General features: G+C 43.1%; 1 pseudogene; it reads left to right on the top strand.

Annotated features, from left to right (window-relative positions):
• Positions 1-2,650: 2,650 nt before the first annotated feature.
• Positions 2,651-7,023, top strand: LOC150039864 (cytochrome c oxidase subunit 7A2-like, mitochondrial pseudogene; annotated as a pseudogene).
• The last annotated feature ends 4,119 nt before the right edge of the window (positions 7,024-11,142 follow it).

Below are 11,142 nucleotides of genomic sequence, written 5' to 3'. Positions count from 1 at the left end.
GATTAAAGTTCTACTACTTTCTGCCTCTGGGTTGTTTATTGGAGATAAGGGTCTCATGGACTTTTCTGCCCAGGCTGGCTTCAAACCACCTTCCTAAATTATCAAGCCTCTGCAGTGCCCTTGTGTTTCCATGAACACTTATATCCTATGAACCATCAAAAAATTAAAAGGCAGAAGTTGAACTATGCCTTATGTTTTAAACCCAAAGAGCCTTGAATTAAAAAAAAAAAAACAAACCCCACCAAACTCATAAGTCCATTTTGCTCTAATGGTACTCCCTGAAACACTGAATCAAAAAATTATTTTGTGCAGAGACCAGGACCTGAGTTTTAGCCCTAGCACATAAACAACAACAACAACAACGATCCAGGCAGTGTAGCAGTGCTTCATGTGTGTAATTCTAACTACTTAGGAGGCTGGTTAAAAGCCAGCTCAAGTAGGAAAATTTCTGTAAGGGCTTGAGCACTATCCTTGGGCTCTCTCAAGGCTAGAGCTCTACCACTTGAGCCATAGCTCATTTCTGGCTTTTTCTATGTATGTGGTACCAAGGAATTTGTACCCAGGTCTTTGTGCATACTAGGCAAGCAAACTACCACTAGGCCAATCTTGGGTCCTTAGACCGAGAGACTTTTTTTTTCGGTGTTTTTTCGGACTTGAACTTGACCTGAGCACTGTCCCTGAGATGTTCAGGACAAGGCTACTGCTCTATCATTGAGCCAAGCCTCACTTCCCATTTTCTAGGGATTAATTGGAGATAAGAGTCTCAGGTTCTTTTGTACCCGGGGAGGCTTTGAAACTTGGTCCTCAGATGTCCAGCCTCTATGTAATGCCCTTGTGTTTCCAGGGCACTTATATCTCCTGTGAACCACCAATGTAATAAAAAGGCCAGACCTGAGCCTTGGTTCCAGTAAGTAGAGCCTGCTGGCCTCAAATTTAAAAACAAATAAACAAAAAAACCCCACCCAAATCCTAAGTGTAGTTTTGTCTCTATTGGCACTCCCTGTTAACGTTGAGGAAAAAAAATTGGGGGAGGACAGTGACCAGGCCCTGAGTTCAAGCCCTAGCACATGAACTATTGTGCCCAGAAACTTGAAGCACCCCCTGATAGCCAGAGACCAAAGATTAATGCAAATTGCAATGAGTCGTTTATTGACGAGCTCGAGCACGGGTCTCTGTGCACTGATAGTCGAGTGCAGACCCGAGGCCCCGACTACAAGATTACAATACTTTTTATACATTTTTGGTAGGGGGAAGATTCCAGAAACAAATTAATACACTACGCAGGAGATTTCATACTACAATTTCATTAAATGATTGGTGGAACACAAAGTAGGAAAGGGGTCGTGACTAATCATTGGTCAGTCTAACTGGCTGTCATTTTAGGAAGATGGTTTTAGGCCAGATATGAGTCTAGGGGGATCTCCATGGTAACGGGCTTGTGATTGGTTGACATCTACCCTAGTTTGCTGGCCCTCACAAGTCTGACCTTGCAGATACCAGATGGCTACTATCTCTAGATCCCGGCTTGGAATGTGTATACTCCTTAATTCAGCGTAGCTCAGTCTGAGAACCAAGGACAAATGGATGGTTGTAGATTAGCCACAAGGACAGCAGTTGCATTTCTCAGGATATTAGCAAGCAGATATACAGAAGCAGAAAGGCAAGTTAAAATCATATGGAAAAATACAATATAAGAATATAAATGATGGTTTACATAGGTTTATAAAAATGCATGTGTAAATGTTTTCTATGCTCCTCAGAACAACAACTACAACAAAAGCAAGACAGTGCAGAAGGGCTTCATGTGCGTAATCCTAGTGTTGTACCCGAATTCCTAGAACCCCGAAAAGACCACCAGAGGCCACAGTCAAAACTAAAAAGCAAGAGTCATTTATTTACAAATCTAGACTCGGGACTCCACGTACCTGTAGCCGGCAATGCTGAAAGGCCCTGAACAAGGATTTTACACAGCTTTTATAGGGGAATTCCATAATTACAACCACCTGATTGGCTATTTGGTAACTCAAACCACTGGTCGAATCAGAGCTCATGTGTCTAGCCACTGAGCATCAAGCTGTTGCCCCTGAGGTTCAAGTACATGGGCCCTGAGCAAAGGAAGGAGGGGGTCATTCCCAGAACATGGGACAATCTTGGCACAACATTCCATTTCCTATGATACTTTTAGAGCCAATCTTGGCTATCGCTGCATACCATAATCACACAAGGGCCTAAGGGTCCAGCTAAGGCAGAAAACAAGGTTGTTAACCATGGGGAAAAATTCCTTCACTTTGCTCCCTTTCCCGTTTTAACACCATTAGGTGTAAATGCACAACAACTATAAGTATTTACCCACACAAAGCCCCTGTCCAGATACTGCCCATAACTATTATTGATTTTGGTGATGTAACTTAATTTTTAACAGGCTACTTTTAGTCCAATCACTCTTCCAAGTTGTTTCAGCTGAGGGTTCTATGAGGTCTGGAAATGGGTTCACTGGCTTGGCATGGGTGTAATGAATCCAAGAAGCTACTCCATCTACCTTGAGGGGGGTGGGAGCTGTCAGGATGACCTGAAAGGGTCCTTTCCATCGTGGCTCCAGACTTTCTTGCCAGTGACATTTCATGAGTACCCAATCACCTGGTCTAAAGCGATGAGTCACCAGAGGTGGTTCCGTCTTGTACAGGTCCCTCAGCTTGGACCAGACTTCCTGGTGAGCCCTTTGCAGTGCTTGGAGTGAAAACAAAAGTTCAAAATCCCATCCTATTATTTTTTAACAAGATTTTATTTAAGATTGGGTATTATAGAGGAAGGTCTACCAAACATACTCTGCAACCTGAGATAATCCGATCAATTTTGATGGCTGGCTCCTTAATTCATAATCCAGTTTGTCTTATTAAGTCTTGCATCTTTCTGGCTCCCAGATGAGTACTATGGTGATTTTTTTCATCCTTAATTTTTCTGGGAGTACTATGTGACTCCTGGAATCTCTCTACCATCCATCGAGGAGCTGTACCATAGGTAGTTTCTCAATCCATTGCAAGTCTTCCTCTGTATACCCTCAGATCAGTGGTAAGACTCTGGTTCCTGGATCTGGGAGTTGGAGGGCTACAGGTGGAGTTGAAGATAAGGCCACCTCCCAGGCAGTCTGGTCAGCCATATGATTGTCCCTGGACACACTGAGCCATCGGTCGGAGGCTGTTTGAGAATGCCCTCGATAGCGTGAGGTGCTGTGACGTGTAACTTCTGCCCCAGGGTTACCAGCTCCCAGGTCCACCGTCCTTTGAGTTGTCCAGGAGTATTTTATTCCTGTAGCCCCCTGCACTCACAATGTAGCTGTGGAAAGTTTTCCTTGAGGCTTAGTAAGAACCGAATGCTGAGCACCTGTGTCCATTAAAAACTGGACAGGAGTCCCATCCGCCTGCAAAGTTACCCTAGGTTTGGAGAGGGGATCCGAACCCCATCTCCCCTAGTCCTCCACATCATGAGTGACTAACACGGAAGTTTTTCGTTGCCACTGGTCCATCTATTCTTTTTATTTTTCGGGCATTCCCTAGACCAGTGACTCTTTGCAGTAAGCACATTGATCTTTGCTCAAATCTCGACCTGAAGGCCTCAAAGATTGTGGGCCACGTGAACCTCTTTGTGGTGGTCTTCCCGGTTGAACTACAGCAGCCAGAACTTTAGTCATGTTCTCTGTTGCTCTTAGCTGTTTCTCCTCTGGGGAATCCCTAATATTAAAAACACTCTGAGCAATCCTGAGTAAGTTTTGGATACACCTTCTACGTACTCTAATTTCTGTAGCTTCCTCTTAATATCTGAAGCTGCCTGGTTAACAAAGGACATGACCACAGCTGCCTGAAATTCAGGGGCCTTGGGTTCCATTGGGGTAAACCATCTAAAGGCTTCAATTAGTCTCTCTAAGTGCTCAGAGGGAGTTTCTGCTTTACCTTGAAAAACTAAATATACCTTAGCCAAATTAGTGGGCTTACGAGTAGCAGCTCGGAGACCCTCCATTAGAGTCTGGTGATACACCTGTAGCCTTCCCCTACATTCTCCTGTGTTGTTGTCCCATTTATTCTAAATGCAAGAGTGCACCAAAAGTCTCAGAATTCTATAGACAGGTAAAGTTTCTGATATTTATAAACAAATTCACATTTAAATCTCTAAAACTTTAAATAGCCAAATTCCTTAATACCTCTGGGCTAAACAAGATACAATATTTACAGTGTAAACAGCTCTACCCAATTACGTTTAAAGCGTGCAAAATTAATATCAGCTGTACATTTTCCGGGACGTTGTTTTAAGATTTTTGCCAATCGTACTCTTGCAGGTGAGAACCAAGTTCTTTTACAAGGTAATTTAGCTTGTTACAACTGGTGCCATGCGGGAGCGGCCATATGAGGCCCAAGACCTAGAAATACCTCACAAAACAAGACAAAAGTAGAAACCTTTAAGTACCCCCAAATTTTGATGGCATGCCTGGCAGCAGTCAGAGTGAGGAAGACACCTGGGGCCCTGAAAACTCTCACGGGGCGACTCCCCATGAAGACTTCCATTCTTTAGAGCCGGCCAGCCAAGGCCATCCTACCTATCAGGGGGGCAAGAGTAACACCTCAGTCCTGGGGGAACCAAGACTGATGCCTCTGTCCTGCCACCAGTTGTCTTAGTGACAAGGACACAAAAACAAGAATCCATAAAATCATCTAACAAAACATTAGGGCTGGTACCATACAAGACAAAAACATCTAACAGAGAAGCCGAGACCTTTAAGTAAACCCCAAATTTCCTCTTTAAAATGTTGCAAGACCACGTCTAGATTTACAGTAAGGAATTTGATCAGGGTGGCCAGATCATCCTGGTAAGAAAATTTTCTCCCTAACCTTCCAAAACTGTGGGGAGGCTAAAAGTGCCCTCTGGGGGCCATCCAACATCAAAGGTCGGCCATTCCGAATTACAAAGAGTAATTAATTTGTCTTTACTCAAATCTAAACCTCTGCTTCTAACATCCTTAAAATTCATCATTAGAAGAGCAAGCGGAGTAGTACCGATCTCAAAGGGAGATACCCAAATAAGAAAAACAAAAAGAAATAATACACAGAGACAAACGAAGCCGGCCTATTTACCACGGTTTTTCCACGACCCATTGACTAGGCATCTGGATGGGCTTGGGGGTTCCCAGCCCATGCACCAAAAGTTGCATTATGGAGCAAAGTCATAGAGTGTCTAGTTTTGAGCAAAAGAACTCAGGAATACTGCCCAAACCATAAGTTCCAGCCCTATATTCGTATAAACAGCAAAGCCAGTAGTATAACTGTGTCCCAAGTACCAGGGCTTCTAAATATTGAGGGGAAAAAAACAAAAATAAAAACTTTTAAACTGAAAAAAGAAATTGAGGGAGAGTGGTTAATCCCAACAAGAAACTAGAGGTCCTGAAATAATAAAACTGAAAAACTACCAAAAAATATGTACAGAAGTAGTGAACTAGAAGAAAAGGAATGAGAAAGTAGAGGAGAGCCGGTTAAACACTTTCAAATCATGTCACACATCTGGAATCCTACCTACTGAGGATGCTGAGACCTGAGGAGTGTGGTTCAAAGCCAACCTAGGCAGCAAAGTCCATGAGACTTGCTTTAGTGAGTGGCAGTGGAGGGCTTGAACTTGTTTTGCTCATGGCTAGAGCTCTAGTACTTCCTCTCTGTTGGTGGTTGATTACAGATAAGAATCTCAAGGACTTTCTTGCCCAGGCTGGCTTTGAAAGACAACCCTCAGATTTGAGAGCCTCTGTAATGCCCTCAAGTTCACATGAGACTCTTTCTTCATATAAACCATCAAAGAACTGAAAATAAAGAAAGGGAGAAAGGAAGAAAATCAGAATGAGAGAGAAAGTAAGAAAGCAAGCAAGATAAAAAGGAAGGAAGGAATGGAGGGAGGGAGAGAGGGACAGAAGGAGGGAAATACAGAAAGAACAAAGAGAGAGAGAGGAATAAAGAAAGAATAAAATAAAGAAAAGGAAGGAAGGAAGGGTGGAAGGCGGAGGGTAGGGAGACAAGAAAGGAGAGAAGGAAACAGAAATAGAGAAGGAAAGAGAAAAGGAAGCAAACAAAGCAAGCAAGCAGGCAGGCAAGCAAGCAAAGAAGAGCAAATGAACTAAATAAAGCCCGAATTTGAACTTTTGCTCCTGGTGTGAATCATGCTAGCCTGGATGGAAAAAAGCAAAGCAGGATAAAAAACTAAGGGAGACAGGTCAATCCATAATAAGTGAGAGAACTTGAATTAAAAAAAAAGCCAGCATGGTGGCTTACACCTCTAATCCTAGCTACTCAATAAGCTGGGATCTGAGGATCAAAGTTCAAAGCCAGTCCAGGCATAAAAGGACCTGTGACTCTTTTTCTCCAATAAACCCCTCGAAAATGGCAAGTGGAGCTTGGCTCTGGTAGGGCAGTAGCTTTGAGCTGAAGAGCTCAGGAACAATGCCTGGGTCCAGAAGAGTTGAAGCCCCACAACCCACCAAAAAAAAAAGAAGAACAAAAATATGAATTAAGGCAAAAGAGGCAGATCCACAGATCCTTCTGGGCGATTTCACCAGCAGCGGCTGCTGGAAGCTTGGCTTTTCGAATCCTGTGCTACAAGTTTAGAGGCTTCACACAGAAGTTGGCTGGAATCTGGACTTCAGACTGGATAGCTCACAGGAATTAAAGCCTGTGATGTCCAATGAAGCTCTGTCTGTCATATTAGCCACGCCAACAAAGCTGACTTCCAATCCCACTGTTTATTATTATGCTGGGAAGAACAAAGTTCCAGAGCTGTAGAAGTTTTTCCAGAAATCTGATGGTATGCCCATCAGCCTGAAAAGATGCCTTCTTGATCTGATGCTTTACCTGACTACTGTGCACTGACTGCAGGAGGTACCATCCACTCCTGATGGCCCTCCATATGGCCTCCCAGCCCAAAAACAAGAGAGCTCTGCTACAGAGAACCGTTGGGTTTTGGAATAGACCCTTTGAAACTTCAATTTTCATTTAACAAATAACCAGTTTCATTCCTTCCTCTTGGATGGTCTCTGTAAAATTTTTGCAAAACAAAGACAAAGATATGAACAATATTTTGGTTTGTTTATGAAGTGCATATGGCCTGTCAGATGTCAGAACTCACTTGTTTGGTCTCCTGATTTCCCTGGAGAGTCTGGATGAAGGTGGAACAGGGGCTGGTTAGTTAGTGTCAGTCAGAGCTGAGGTCTGCAGATACCTGGAGTGTGGGGTTTTTTTTTCCACCTTGGAGTGCACAGCTTTTATAGATTTGGTTTTGACTGAAGAAGTCAGGCAAGCCAAGACTAGGTGCTTGAAATAAGGGACTTGGTTTAGTGGTACCTTGGGGGATTTTTCCATTTTGCAGGAAAATGTTAATAGAAATTATTTGCAGCCTGCCTGTGCTTGTTTCAAAGGGCTATTTGCCACAGCCCAGGTCCTAGCATGTCTGTGTTCCCATGGGAACAGAGCAGGATTGTTAGCACTGCAATGCAGGCTGGTTCTTCTTGTGGATGCAGCCATGTCACAGATTTGCCTTTACCTTTTAAAAATGTTATCCTTTAAAATTATGAAATATTTGACTGTAGAAAAAATACATGTATAAAAATGAATTAAGAGGAAGGAGAAGATGTCAAAGAGACAACTCAAAAGTATGAAAACATTCATGCTTATATACTATTGTTGCTCAGCTCTATGAGATCACAGGATTGTGGTTCAGAATCAGCATGGGCAGGAAAATCCATGAGCCTCCCTGACAATGGTGGACTTAAACTCATTGGTGATTTATTCATGGTTAGAACTCTTATTACTTTCTGCCTCTGGGTGGTTCATTGGAGATAAGGAGTCTCATGGACTTTCCTGCCCAGGCTGGCTTTGAACCATGGTCCTCAGATATCAAGCGTCTGTGTATTGTGCCTGTTTATTCTGGGTACTCTTATCTGCTATGACTCACCAAAAAAATAAAAAGGCAAAGTTGAGCTGTGGTTCATGTATTAGAGCCTGCTAGCCTTGAATTTAAAACAAAGTCAAAAGTCAAGTTTTGGCCTCAATTCTACTCCCAGCTAGTTTGAGGAAACAAAATAAAATAAGCAAGAATGGACAGTGACCAGGCCAGAGTTCAAACCCTTGAACCAGAACCAAAGAACCCAAAGCCAGTGGCTGACTTGTGGCCTAAATGGCAGAGCTTACAAATATTGAGTTAGAAAAAAACAATCAAAGAAAGAAAAAAAGAAAGAAAAACAATAGAAGAGAGGAGCCAATTAAAGAAATTTAAATCATGGCTCACACCTGTGATCCTATCATTTTAGATTGCTGAAATCTGAGGTTTGAAGTTCAAAGCCAGCTGGGAAGGAGACTTGTTCTAGTGAATGGCACTGGTGAGCTTGAACTCTCTGTGTTTATTTTTTTTTGCCAGTCCTGGGCTTGGGCTCAGGGCTTGAGCACTGTCCTTGGATTTTCTCAAGGCTAGCACTCTACCACTTGAGCCTCAGCAACACTTCCAGCTTTTTGCTATGTATGTGGTACCAAGGAATCGAACCCAGGTCTTCATGCATGCTAGGCAAGCACTCTACCACTAGGCCAAACTTCCGGCCACTCTCTGTGTTTTATGTCTAGAGCTCTACTACTTCCTTCCTCTTGGTGATTACTTGGAGAAAAGAGTCTCATGGATTTTCCTACCCAGCCTGGCTTTGAACCACAATCCTCATATTCCAGAGGCTGTGTATGCCCCCATAGCTACATCAGACTCTTTTATTCCTCACAACTAGTGCTCTAATACTTCCTTTCTCTTGGTGGTTGATTACAGACTCTCATGGACTTTCCTACCCAGGCTAGCATTGAATCACAGTCTTCAGATTTCAGAGCCTTAGTTTAATGCCCCCATGTTCACATGAGATTTTTTCTCCCATAAACCATGAAAGAAAGAAAGAAGGAAGGAAGGAAGGAAAGAAGGAAGGAAGGAAGGAAGGAAGGAAGGAAGGAAGGAAGGAAGGAGGGAAGGAAGGAAGGAAGGAAGGAAAGAAAAAAAGAAAGAAAGAAAGAGGAAAGAAAGAAAGAAAGAAAGAAAGAAAGAGTGGGGACCAGGGAGGGAGGCAGTCAAATAAAAAGAGAGAAACAAACAAACAAAATGGAAGCGAATAAAGAAAGAAATAGAAAGAGAATCAAAGAAAGACAAAGGAGCCAAAGGAAGCAAGCAAGCAAGGGCCAGGTGTCGGTCACACTTGCTCACACCTGTAACCTTAGCTATTCATGAGGCTGAAATCTGAGTATCAAGGATCACAGCAAGATCAGGGGTAGGTTGGTAGCTTTGAGCTGAAGAGCTAAGGACAATGCCTAGGCCCAGAGTTCAAACCACATGACCCACAAAAATATAAAAGAAAGAAAGAGAGAAAGAAAGAGAGAGAGAGAGAGAGAGAGAGAGAGAGAGAGAGAGAGAGAGAGAGAGAGAGAGAGAGAGAGAGAGAGAGAAACTGCGACTTTTGGCTGTGTTTTCAGGGAAAACCTGCTAGCCTTTAGGGAAAAAAGCAAAGCAAGGATTATAACCTCAGGGAGAGTGGCCCATTCAAGAAAACAAGGCAGAGTACCTGAACAAATTTTAAAAAGTGGGGAAGGTGAGAAAGAAAAAGAAAACCAAACAAAAAATGAGTGAAGAGAAAACACCAAAAGGCCACTGAATGTTTTGAGAACATGGTTCAAGCCTATATCCTACATGCTCCAGTCACTGAAATCAGAGGATCATAGTTTAAAGCCAGCCTGGGCAGGAAAGTCCATGACAGTTGTATTAGTGTGTGCCTGTCAAATCAACTTGGGGTGTTTTCTTCATGATTGGGGCTCTACTGCTTTCTGCCTCTGAAAGTCTTATGGACTTTCCTGGCCAGGCTGGCTTCAAACTGGGATCCTAAGATGTCAAGACTTTGTGTAGTGCCCTTGTGTATCCACTCTTATCTCCTATGAACCATCAAAATAATAAAAAAAGCAGAAATTGAGCTCTAGCTTAAGTAGTAGAGTCAGGGAGCCCAGAATTATTAAAAACAAAAAAAGAAGAAAAGAAAAAATCATGAGTCCAATTTTAGCTCTAATTATATTCCCTGCTATCTTTGATGAAAAAAGTATCCTGGCTAGGGATCAGGTTCTGAATTCCAGCCCTATAACAGGAAATAAAAAAATTAAAAATAATAAACAACCAGGCTTGGCACAGTGGCTCATGCCTGTGCCACTGACTAGTGGCCTCTGGGAGGTAGTTGAAGTTAAGAATCTCATGCACTCTGCTGACCAGGCTAGTTTTGAAATTCAGTCCTCAGACTTTAGGACACTGTCTAGTGCCCTTGGTTTCTCCTGGGAATCTTATCTCCTATTAACAACCAAAGAAGAACAATACGCCCCCCCCCAAAAAAAAGGCAAAAGTAGATTTGTAGCTCAATAGTTGAGCATAATAGCCTTGAATTTTTTTAAAAAAAGTAGAATACTCCTCTGGGAGAGTCACCAGGCCTTTAAGTTCAAGCATTCTCTATGGGGGAGAAGGAAGACAATACCTTTCGCTAGCATCCTAACTTTTTCCCACGAGATACAGGGGAACTCTGCAATTCCTCAAGCCTGAAACCCATCCCCAGAGGTCGGGAGAAAGAAGCAAAGAAAAAGAGGGAAAAACAAAGGGCCTAGGAAACATTACTTTAGCTCGGTCCATTCCTCTCCAGTGTGGAAGGAATAATATCAGCTGCAGAGTTGTTGAAAGAAAGGTGGAAACACGGAGCAGTCTCATAAAGTTTTCCAAGGGATGCAAGAAACAGTCACCTTACAAATTCAGGCCCACAGTAACCAACGCTCCAGGAGAAAGGAGCTCCTCCACTACCCCTCCTGGAATCAGCAGGAAACAATGTTTCCTCCTCAGCAGTAGCTGCCAAGTGGTCATTCTTCCCTTCCAATCCAGCCTTTATTCTGATTCAGCCCCTCCTGCCATGCCTTCTCCTTATGATTGGCTGATGGGCCCCACCCTAAAATCCATACACCTGTGCCTGCTTGCAGTTGGGATGGGCTCGTGGTGCCCTGTCCTTTCAGTGAGCAAAAATTCTCAAGCTGAAGCTGTTTTCATTCTCTAGTGTATGAGCATGTGGGATGCACT

The sequence above is a fragment of the Megascapheus bottae genome, unplaced genomic scaffold (genome assembly GCF_031878675.1).
Source record: "Megascapheus bottae isolate mThoBot1 unplaced genomic scaffold, mThoBot2.hap1 HAP1_SCAFFOLD_112, whole genome shotgun sequence".
In the NCBI taxonomy this organism is placed as follows: Eukaryota; Metazoa; Chordata; class Mammalia; order Rodentia; family Geomyidae; genus Megascapheus; species Megascapheus bottae.
Note: the sequence above shows the minus strand (reverse complement) of the source record. Positions and strands in the feature narration are given on the sequence as shown.